This window comes from Hemitrygon akajei, chromosome 4 (assembly GCF_048418815.1).
Source record: "Hemitrygon akajei chromosome 4, sHemAka1.3, whole genome shotgun sequence".
Taxonomy (NCBI): Eukaryota; Metazoa; Chordata; class Chondrichthyes; order Myliobatiformes; family Dasyatidae; genus Hemitrygon; species Hemitrygon akajei.
The window spans coordinates 124239456-124251560 of NC_133127.1; the positions used below are offsets into that span (position 1 = coordinate 124239456).

At 44.1% G+C, this 12105-nt stretch overlaps 1 protein-coding gene across 1 annotated transcript in view; it reads left to right on the forward strand.

The window, feature by feature from the left end:
- The window catches only part of LOC140726615 (protocadherin-17-like), a 304136-nt gene extending 296682 nt beyond the window's left edge, over positions 1–7454 (forward strand). Inside the window, exon 5 of the transcript XR_012098682.1 lies at positions 7242–7454. The gene's annotated coding sequence lies outside the window, so the exon portion shown is untranslated. The remainder of the gene's footprint in view (positions 1–7241) is intronic.
- Positions 7455–12105: the final 4651 nt, after the last annotated feature.

A 12105-nucleotide genomic window follows, 5' to 3' on the forward strand; every position in this document is an offset into this window, starting at 1 on the left:
GCCCGTCATATGCCATAGTCACACTTTCGAGATGGCTCTGGAAGTCCAGCCCCAATAGCACAGACGCGCACAGTCGAGGCATGACCAGGAACGCAAAGTTCCGATATTCTGTGCCCTGCACCACCAATGTCGCTACACAACCCACCCGGATGTCTGTGGAATGCGACCCAGAAGCCAAGGTGATCTTCCGACGGACCGGCCGTGTCACGAGTCCGCAGCGTTTCACTGTGGCCGGGTCAATAAAACTCTCAGTGCTGCCCGTGTCAAACAGGCAGCTAGTCCTGTGCCCCTCCACCAGGATGTCCATCATCGACCTTGCGAGCTGGTGCGGAGCGCTTTGATCGAGGGTCACGGAAGCCAGCGTAGAACGGGGCGTGTCGGGGGCGGGGCCTGGTGACGCCAGCAAAGATGGCCGCTCACATCCGGGCATGCAAGATGGCGAGTCGGGGGCGGGGCCTGGTGACGTCGGCAAAGATGGTTGTCCACATCCGGTCATGCAAAATGGCGGCCCCCAGGTCTCAGACGCGGCGCTGCTCGACCCCGGGCGCGGTTTAGATTTACAGACCTTGGCGAAATGGCCCTTCTTCCCACAGCTGGAACACGTCACTTCGCGCGCCGGACAGCTTACCCGGGCATGTTTCCGAAGCCCACAGAAGTAACAGAGTTTCGTACCTGGCGAATTCGTGGGGTTTGAGATACCGCGACTGGCAGCGGCGTTGGCGAATTCGCTCGGAACCGGGGAATGGCTCGGTTGGACTTCTTCGGCGTACAGTTGCGCAGCCTCTATCGAATCGGCCGTCTCTATCGCGGAGCGTAAGGTAAGATCAGCTTTTTCCAGCAGCCGCTGGCGGATACACACTGACCGAACCCCAGTCACAAAAGCGTCTCGGACCAAGAGTTCCTTATGCTGTTCCGCTGTGAGCGCTTTGCAGTCACAGTCCCGCGCTAGGGTCAGTAACTCGCGGAAAAATTCAGCAGTCGACTCCGTAGGCAGCTGTTTTCGCGTTGCCAAGCGGTGCCGTGCATAAACAGGATTTACTGGCCGCAGGTACTGTCTTTGGAGGGCGGCAAGCGCCTCCTCGTAGGTGGATATGTCCCTGATGAACGAATAAACTTTTGGGGCGACCCTCGAGAAGAGAAGTTTGTGCCGAACAGCCGAGTCGGTGGCACGAACCTCCTCTAAGTACGATTGGAAGCACACCAGCCAGTGTTCAAAGGCAAGAGCTGCTCCAGGGTCTCGGGGGTCCAAGTCTAGGCGTTCTGGGCGTAAAGCGGTTTCCATGTTGTAACTTTCAGTCAATAAAATTGATGCACCATCAATAACTCACGCCGAGACTTAGGAAGTGAGATATCGGCTTTTATTGACTGAAGAACACTACATCCTGGGGAAATGAGGGAGAGCAGCAGGCCACAGTCGCCTTTATACAGGGGTCTGTGGGAGGAGCCACAGGGGTAGTCAGCAGGGTCTTGGGAGGAGCCACAGGAGCAGTCAGACAGGTATATCTAGTTCACCACAGAAGGCTACACAGAATCTGGTTGCTTCAAAGTTTGTGTGGCACGGTCTTAGAAAGGATGTGTGAGACTGGGGTGAGTGTGGCCTGTGTTGTGTGTCAGCAGGCAAAAATTAACCATCACTCTCGGGCACCATCGGCACCTTGAGTGATGCTTTGACCTTGCTGGTCCTCTCCCCCCACCCCTTGGTTTCATGCATCTCCTTACCATGGTGGACCATACCACCAGGTGGTCAGAGGTTGTTGCTCTGGTGTCGACGTTGGCTGCGGAAATGGCTCAGTTATTCACTAACATCTGAACTGCATAGTTTGGCACCCCATCTGATATTTCTTCCAACCGCTGTCCCCAATTCATGTCAGACCTCTGGGTCACAGTGGCCCAGAACCTTGGGCCATTGAATTGCATCACCCCATGGTGTATCACCTGCAGTCTAATGGCCTGTGTGCATGTCTTCACCATTCCTTAAGGGCTGTTCTGAGGGCTCCCTGACAGAGGAGTATTGATATCATCCTCTCCCATAGGTCCTGCTAGACCTCAGAACGGCTTCAAAAGAAGACCAGCAGTCCTCTGCAGCTGAGTTGGCATACAGGCAGCCACTGCGGGTCCCAGGTGATTTTATTCCTGATACCACGACCGCCTGGTCAACATCTCAGCAGCGTTCCGCCCTCCACAATAAACTCAATTCTTTTACACCTATTTATAGCCATCATGGTGTACAGCAGTCTTGGGTTCCAGTTGACATATGTTCTACCTCATTTGTTTTTCTCTGCCATGACGCACATCAACACCCCCTAAAGCCCCCTTACAATGGCCCATTCTGCAATGGGGTGAGAAGAATTTTATTGTAGCTAGTGTAGTGGTGCGCAAAGCGCTATGAAAGGAACACACGGTGGCAGAGAGAGCTGAACTCGGAATGGCTTTACTGATTCCAAAACGCGCGCTTAAATCTCCCCTCCCATGGGTCCCTGCGACCCGCGAGGCAAACGTAACATCAGACTGTCCCCAGAAGGTCAGCCCCGAGTGGACCGTGCGTCTGCCTGCGGCTCCCGATGGCGGTTCGAGTCCTGTGTGTGCCACACTAGGAAGGGTAAACCTGAATGTATTTTTGTAGATCGCCTTAAACCGGCCCACCAAGACCTGGATGGTTCCACTGTCATTTCCCCTGCAGCACAATATGACCATCTATATGTCAGCACATCCCTGGACAAGCCAGAGGCACCAGCTGTTTCTCCAACCAAGGCACGTAGGACCCGAGTCAGGCAGCTTGTATCAGCTCCAAACAGACTCACAATGCTGGTTTGGTGAATTCTTGCAGGGGAGGGCTGTGCAGGGTAATGTAATGGGTGACAGATATTGTTCATAATAGAAACTGTTTTATATAATTCACAAATATCATTGAGATGTTGTGTTCACTTTAAGAGACAGAGATGTAATGATGTCAGTGTAAAGTGATTGTTTTTGGTTTACTCGTAATGGAAATAAAGGGCTGTGGCTTTTGTTAAGCACATGAACTGGTTCTTGCATGTTTTATGCACAAAATCCTACATTACACCTTCTGCTTATCTGCTTTCATATCGGTTCCTTGATGTCCCAGGGTCCTGGGGGGTCTGCAGTATAATCCCGTCAGATCGATCACACCATCCTTATTTTTGATTTTTACCGTATAGGTTAGGTGCATCAGCACTCCATTGCATCTCCTCTGAGTGCAGCTGTGATTATTGTCTCAGATTAACAGTCCCACCCTTTACCTCCCTCCCTCTCCATCCTCTCTAAAGCATCAGAATCATGGAACATCAAGCTTGCATTCCTGTCCTCTGTCAACTAACTCTCTGAAATGGTCTTTCTGCAAATTTTCTGCTTCTAATCTGTCTTTTCAAAGATATTAACCAAAAAAATTCACTTGAATACCAATATTTTCTTTTAATACCACATATCTGAAAGTCATCTCTTTTTGGAATGGAATACATTTGCAGCCATTTCAGAAATTCTGGACTTCTTCCATCAGACAGTAATTCCCTAAGACCATAAAGAAGAGCAGAATTAGGCTATTCAGCCCTTCATCTGCTTTGTCATTCCATCAAGGCTGGTTTGTTATCCCTCTCAGGTCTATTCCCCTGCTCTCTCCCAGTAACCTTTGATAACCTGACTAATCAAGAACCTATCAGCTTCTGCTTTAAATATACCCAAAGATTTAGCCCTCACAACCATCTGTGGCAATTAATTCTACAGTTTACTCTCTGGCTAAAAAAATTCCTCATCTCTGTTCTAAATGGATGTCCCTCTATTCTGAGGCTGTGCCCTCTTGGCCTACACTCCCCCACTATAGGAAACGTCCTCTCCACACCTACTGTATCTATGCTTTTCAATATTCCATGGGTCTTAATGAACCTCCCCCCCAATCTTCTAAACTCCAGCAAGTACAGGTCCAGAGCCAAACACTCCTCAAATGTTAACCCTTTCATTACTAGAATCATTCTCATGAACCTCCTCTAGACCCTCTCTCCAATGCCAGTAATGCCCTTTCTTAGACATGGGCTCGAATACTGCTCACAATACTCCAAATATTCTGATCAATGCCTTATAAAGTATTACATCCTTGCTTTTATATCTTCGTCTCTTGAAATGAATGCTAACGTTGCATTTGCCTTCCTTACCACTGACTCAACCTGCAAGTTAACCTTCAGAGAATCCTGGCAGAGGACTGCAAAGACTCATTGCACCTCTAATGTTTTTATTTTCTCTCTGTTTAGAAAAATTTCTTTACCTTTATTCCTTCTACCGGAGTGCATGACCGTACACTTCCCTGCACTATATTCCTTCTGCCACTTCTTTGCCCATTTTCTCAACTTTCTGCAAACTCCCTGCTTCTTCAACACTACCCAGCCCTCCACCTGCCTTAGGGTTGTCCACAGACTTGGCCACAAATCCTTCATGATTCAAGTGTTTCCATTAAAACAAATAAAGCTGTCTGAACCACTGAATTTCCAAGCAAGAAACTTATCTAAAATGCAGGCACAGGTGAAAAAAAATCTTACACCGAGAACAGATAACAAAGAACAGATTAAAGTTAACATATTATTGCATCTCATTGGGCACACAGGGTGAGAATTGCACTATACCAGGAAGCTCTCATATGCATTACAAGTACACTGCAATCTGCTGACAAATGAAACAGTTGATTGTTCTTTACATACCACCAGCAGCAGGGAAAATCTGTTGGCATTTACTTCATAGAAATGGAGATTGTTAGGAAGTAAGTATAGATTCACAGAGTTAGAGGACATGCTTGCTTGAGTGCTTGTGGATTTTAGAAGCCCAGCCTGAATGCACTGCTAGTACGAGAGTTGACCCTAGAAAAGTATTTGTAAACTGGGGAGCTATGCAAAGCCAGGCCAGGGACATCGGAGAGATGTCACAAAGATGATTGTGCAGTGAGGAGCAAGACACAAGTGTAGGCAAGCTGGCATTCAGTGTTGCCCCAAGCAACATCAATGAACTGGACAGGGACCTTGGTTGATAGCTTTTATAGGCAACATCAAAAAGCAACAAGGTTTCACTCCCAGAAGAGTTCAATTCCTTTTATGCTCGTTTTGACCAACACAGCATGGAGGCACCTTCACAAACTCCCTCCCCAGCCCTCAATGACCCTGTGATCTCATTCTCTTAAACCACCATGAGAAGGTGAATCCACAGAAAGCAGGGAAGCATAAAGCCCTCCCTTCCATTGAACACATTTACATGGAGATTTGCGCAAGAAAGCAGCATCCATCATCAAAGAACCCCACCACCACCACCACCATCCTGGCCATGTTCTCTTCTCACTAATTCCATCAGGCAGGAGGTACAGAAGCCTCAAGTCCCACACCACAAAGTTCAGTAAACGTTAATAACGTACAGCCATCAGGCTCCTGAAGCAGCGTGCCCACAACCTATGGACTCATTTTCAAGAACTCTATATCTCATGTTCTCGATAGTTATCACTTATTTATTTGTTACTATTATTACTTACTTTCTGTCCTTGCACATTTTTTTGTCTTTGAACACCCAGGTTGGTGTGGTCTTTCGTTGATTCTCATGGTTATTATTCTATGGATTTATTGAGTATGCCCACAAGAAAATGAAACTCAGGATTGTATGTGGTGACACATTTGTACTTTGATAATAAATTTACTTTGAACTTTGATAACTTTACTCTCCATAACTCCAAACTGATTATACATCCTACAGACTCACTTTCAAGGACTCTTAATAACTCATTTTCTCAGATTTTTTTGCACAATTTACCTACATTTGCACATTGATCGTTTGTCAATCTTTATTTATGTATAGTTTTCATAAATTCTTTTGTATTTATTTTCCTTCAAATGTCTGCAAGAAAAGGAATCTCAGGATGGTATAGGCTAACATTTGTGCCACAAGTTCACTGACTTTGTTACAAATACTACGGGCATTCAGATAAAGTGCCCTTACACTCATTGAGCCTTTAAGACCTAGTAACTTTTGTCTCTTACGCACTTGACTAAGATTACTAGGTGTTAAAGGAACAATGAGTGTGAGGGCATTTTATCTGAATGCCCATAGTATTCTTAACAAAGTCTTAACTTGTGGCATAAATCAGCATAAAGAGGTATGATTTAGTGGCTTTTACAGAAACATGGATGCAGGGTGGAGAGGATTGGGAATTAAATATCCAAGGATATCAGATAATACAGAAGGATAGGCAGGAAGGTAAGAGAGGTGGGGTAGCGCTCTTAATTAAGGATGAGATCAGGGTGATAGTGAGAGGTGATATAAGATCCAGGAAGCAGAATGTTGAATTCCTCTGGGTAGAGATTAGGAATAGTAAGGGAAGAAATCACTGGTGGAAGTTGTCTACAGGCCACCAATAAATAACATTACAGTGACACAGGCAATAAACTGAGAAATATCCAAGACATGTAAGAATGGAACAGCAGTTATCATGGGGGACTTTAACTTGCACGTAGATAGGGTGAATCAAGTTGGTTGAAGCAGTCTTGAGGAGGACTTCATAGAATGCCCCCGTGACGGCTTTCTTGAACAGCATGTTACTGAACCTACAATGGAACTGGTCCTGTGCAATGAGACAGGTAAAATTAGCAATCTTGTAGTTAGAGATCCTCTTGGAAAGAGTGATCACAGTATGATTGGGTTTCTCATACAAATGTAGGGTGTAATAGTTCGATCAAAAATCAGTGTATTATGCCTAAACATGGGAAACTACAATGGGTTGAGGGATGAGTTGGAAAGGGTAGGTGGGAACACAGGCTATAGGGTGGGACGGTTGAGGAACAATGGAAGACTTTCAAAGAGATTTTTCACAGTGCTCAACAAAAGTATATTCCAGTTAAATGCAAGAACAGTAATAGTCGGGAGAGCCAGCCTTGGATAACTAAGGAAATAAAGGAAGGCATCAAACTAAAAGCTCATATGTACAGAGTCACCAAGAGTAGTGGGAAACTGGAAGACTGGGAAAAACTTTAAAAAGCAACAAAGAACCACTAAGCGGGCAATAAAGAAAGGGAAGAGTGATTATGAAAATAAACTGGCACAAAATATAAAAACAGTTAGTAAAAGTTTTCATTATATGAAGCAGAAAAGGATGGCCAAAGTGAACATAGGTCCCTTGGAGGACGAGAAGGGGGAATTGATATTGGGTGATGAGGAAATTGCTGAGGCTTTGAATGACTATTTTATGCCTGTTTTCACAGTGGAAGACACATCTAACATGCCAAAGAGAGATGGTATGGATGCGATGGGAGGTGCGAACTTCGATACAATATCTATCACTAAAGAGATCGTCCTGAGCAAATTTGTGGGCCTGAAGATAGACAAGTCCCCTGGTCCTGATGGAATGCAACCCAGGGTACTGAAAGAAATAGCGAAGGTTATAGTTGAGGCTTTGGTGATATTTACCAAAATTCTCCGGACTCTGGGCAGGTCCTGTGGATTGAAAGAAGATGAATGTCACGCCACTGTTCAAAAAAGGATGTAAGCAAAAGGCAGGTAACTATAGGCCAGTTAGTTTAACATTCGTAGTTGGAAAATGCTTGAAGCTATCATTAAAGAAGAAATAGAGTGGCATCTGGAAAGAAATGAATTCATGGATTCAGCAAAGGCAGCTCCTGTTGACAAACAATACTGGAGTTCTCTGAGGATATAACAAGTGCAGTGGATAGAGGGGAACAGATGGACATTATTTACTTAGATTTCCAGGAGGAGTTCAATAAAGGGCCATTTAAAACACTTATCCATAAGGATGCATAGAGTTGCATGGATAGATTGGTTCACCAATAGAAAGCAGAGAGTTGGGATACATGGGTGTTTCTCTGGTTGGCAATCAGTGGTGAACAGGGTGGCGCAAGGTTCCGTGTTGGGTCTGCAACTACTAACGATCTGGAAGAGGGGACCGACTGTAGTGTATCTAAGCTTGCTGATGACACTAAATATAGTGGAAAAGAAAATTATGCTGAAGATACAGAAAGTCTGCAGAGAGATATAGACAGATTAAGTGATTGGGCAAGGGTCTGGCAGATGGAGTACAGTGTTGGTAAACATGAGGTCATCCATTTTGGAAGGGAAAATGGAAGATCAGATTATTATTTAAATTGTAAAATATTGTAGCATGCTGCTGTGCAGAGGGATTTGGGAGTACCTGTACATGAATCATAAAAGGTTGGTTTGCAGGTGCAGCAGGCTATCAAGAAGGCAAATGGAATGTTGGCCTTCATTGCTAGAGAGATTGAATTTAAGAGCAGGGAGGTCATGCTGTAACTGTACAGGGTACTGGTGAGGCCGTATCTGGAGTAGTGTGTGCAGTTCTGGTCTCCTTACTTGAGGAAGGATGTACTGGTTTGGAGGTACTGCAGAGGAGGTTCACCAGGTTGATTCCAGAGATGAGGCGGTGAGGAGAGATTCAGTCACCTGGAACCACATTCCTGGAACTCAGAAGGATGAGAGGAGATCTTACAGAAACATGTAAAATTATGAAAAGGGTTAGATAAGATAGAGGCAGGAAAGTTGTTTCCACTGATAGGTGAGACTAGAACTAGGGGATATAGCCTCAAGATTTGGGTGAATAAATTTAGGATGGATATGAGGAGGAACTGTTTTTCCTAAAGAGTGTTTAATCTGTGGAATTCTCTGCTCAATGAAGCAGCAGAGGATAACTCAGTAAGTATATTCACGACAAGGTTGGATAGCTTTTTGCATTGTGGGGGAAGTAAAAGTTGTAGGGAAAAGGCAGATCAGATCAGCCATGATCTTATTGAATAGCGGAGCAAGCTCGACAGGCCAGATGGCCTACTCCTGCTCCTATTTCTTTTTTTCTTAAGTTCTTATACATATTTTCATAATAAATTTACTTTGAACTTTGTTTTTTTTCATTAGGTGTCATGGAGTCATAGATTCATAAAGTCATACCACACTGCAAGAGGCCTTTCAGCCCGTCATGTCCGTCCTTTTACACTCATCCCATTTTCCTGCACTTAGTCACCATCTCTGAGATTCAAGTGTTCTGGATATTTCATAAATATTCTGACAGTCTATAGCCTTTGCCACTCTCTCAAGTGATGTGATCGAGATCCCTTCTAAAGCCATATTTTTGGGATCCCTGTCTTTATCTTAAGCCTATACCCAAGGGAGACTTTTTTGCTCTGATACTCTCTCATCTCCATCATCTGCCCTGCTTTATGGGGCTTCCTGAAGATCCCATTCACAATGCATTCAGCTCCTCAGTCTTTTCATTAGTAGCCTATGGATTTTCCTGCCAGGTTCTCCGTGCATATGACATGCTAATCAACCGAGGCCATCAGACATACACAAAGACATCAAATAATGTGCACACACCAGACCCACAGTCTGAGCCTTTGTAAGACTGAAGTAAAACTTAACCAAAGTGTAGAAACCAGCTTTAGAATTGGTTACCAGGAAAGCTATCTTTAATTGAATCCGATTTTCTTTCAGGTAAGTTTGTTTTCGTGCTCCTTTTGACAATGATTACTCTCAGCAACCACATCTTTTGGATTACCGTAGATGATTTCGCACTACAGAGCGCACCTGATTAAAAGCCGCTGGCTCTAATTTTAGAAAGAAAATCAATTTTGTACTTGTACAAGCCGCACCGGATTTTAGGCCGCACCAGATTTTAGGCCGTAGGTGTCCCACGTTGTAATATGAGATATTTACACAGAAAGATATTACATGTGAGGATTTTTTAACTTTTAATTAAATCCATATGGTAACATAAACAAATACATATTGCAAATGCTTTTTTTCGAACCGTGCCTGTTAAACGGCTACTTTTAAATATACATACGTATCGGTAACACACAAATTACGTTGCGTATACATTCCAATATCTCCTAACGACTGGTAAAAAAATATATACTGCAGCCTACCAGGAAAAGTTATTGATCGCCTTTAACTTAAAAGCAGCGTTTCGCGCTCACCTAATGCCCCCACCTTCCCGTTTATCGCAAACTGGTATTTCCCACAAGACGCGGCGAAACCGGATGTGACGTCATAGTATCCCGGGATGTAGTACTTCTAACTTTAACTAGAAAATACTAACAAATGAATTACTAAGCGAAAATATTATAAACTAAATAACTGCCATAAAGGCAGCACAATGCTTTTCTTCGAGTGTTTTCCATGTTGATGAGGGTGAGTACAAATGACTGATTTACAATAATTTAATTGTGAAAGTGCGCTTGATTTATCGTACAATTTCATTGGACCTCTGTGAACTACTCATCAATTTTATTGGTCTACTGTTACGAGGCAAAATGTTTTTGGCGGCATGAAAAAAAACCATGCATTAGCCGCACCGTAGTAAAGGCCGCAGTGTTCAAAGCTGTTCAAAATGTGGGAAAAAAGTAGCGGCTTATAATCCGACATCTACGGTATGTCCTTTATGCATCCAGTCCTTTCCTCAAACCCGCCAAACAGCATTACCTACCCTGGCCTGATACCTGTCAACCCCACACTGGTTCCTGGATCCTCCCTGGATCAATCTTTATTCATTCCCCATCCATGTGACTCTCTGCAGCTCAAATACTTCCATTCCTTATCCATCTGCACCTTCATCTTCTCCCTTCCTCCCCACACTCTGCAGACAAGGCCTGTCTTCCTACATGTACCTTGGGGCTTGCACAAAGATTGTCCAGCAGCAGCAGACGTGGATGTTCCATTAAGATTCACTATGCTTCACAGTGGGCCTTTAACAGTCCTTTCAGAAATTACTGCTTCTAACCTATCTTTTGAATGATAGATTAAAATAAAGCTGAATAGCAATGTCTTCTTTAATACCACATGCCTAAGAATCAATCTGTTTGTAACCATTCCTGAAAATGAATCAGGTGATTCTGACTACAAATTACCCTTGACCTTCTGATGGACCTCTTCATCAGAAACACATCAGATGTGTGACACCTCACTATCAGGTGCGGGTAAGCGTGCCCGACAAGGGTCACCAATCGGAAAAACAATACAAATGGTAAGTTGCAGCAGCACGTTAGTGCAGGGGGTTTTAATTAGTGCCAGATGGAAAAAGTGCAAAAGCTGCCCAAAAGTTGTGAAGAAAACAAGTTATTTAAAAATAGACAAATTAAAACAAATATGTATGTACAAAAATTTGCAAATATACAGAGGCTTTCTCCGTAACATACTTGTCTTTAACGTTTCAATATTACTGTTCACCACCCATCAAATCCAACCGCCACGCCTCTTCAGCAAAGCCAGGCTGAGGGTTTAAATCTACCTGTGTATGGTGTGGTATGCCTGCTCCCACTAACTCAGGCATTATTTTAGGATGCCCAAACTGTCCCTTGGGTCTTCTGGGGCCATTCTGCTGTCTAGAAACCGATGTAACGGGGTGAGTGAAAATAAATGGAACTGTTTGGAAAGCCTGTGTCTAGAATCCTTATTTTTATGAGTTACAAACCAGCAGAGCATGGTAACTGAACGGATTGTTTTGATTAACCAAGCTGGTGATTGTTTTATTGTTGGGGTGTGTAAATGGTGAACTCCCAAAATCTGCAGAAAGGGAGGAAAAGTTTGTGAACTACTGGGGAAACTAGGCCAGGGACAGAACAAGGAGGAGTGGCTAACCAGGCAAAGGGGAAAGGTTAGCGGTAGAATTAGCATAGCCAACCTGTTCTGTCACAGGTGATATATTTCCTATTGGCCAAGAATAATGTACTCTGTCCTTGGGTGTGCCTGCCACCAAATATTCTTGGAGGTATAACCGGATTTTAAATGAGCTATTCCAGGATGCAACTTCACTCCGTGGCCAGGTTCTCCCCATCACCCCATCTATTGATGCTAATCCCAGACCCACACAGGTCATAGACCCACATAGGCTGCCAATTTACAGTATGTAGGTTAAACTTACATATGTGAATATTCAGTAGCCAAGCACTATCATCACTTAAAAAGCAAAGGTCTTTTTCCAACTCAACCATAATGCAAAACACCAGCTACCTCCCCCACCTCGCACACAACCAATTTTCATAGTAAAATCCAGAAAATGATGTATCATTTTCTGTATCCGAGGAATTGTTTCTCAGTAAAGGT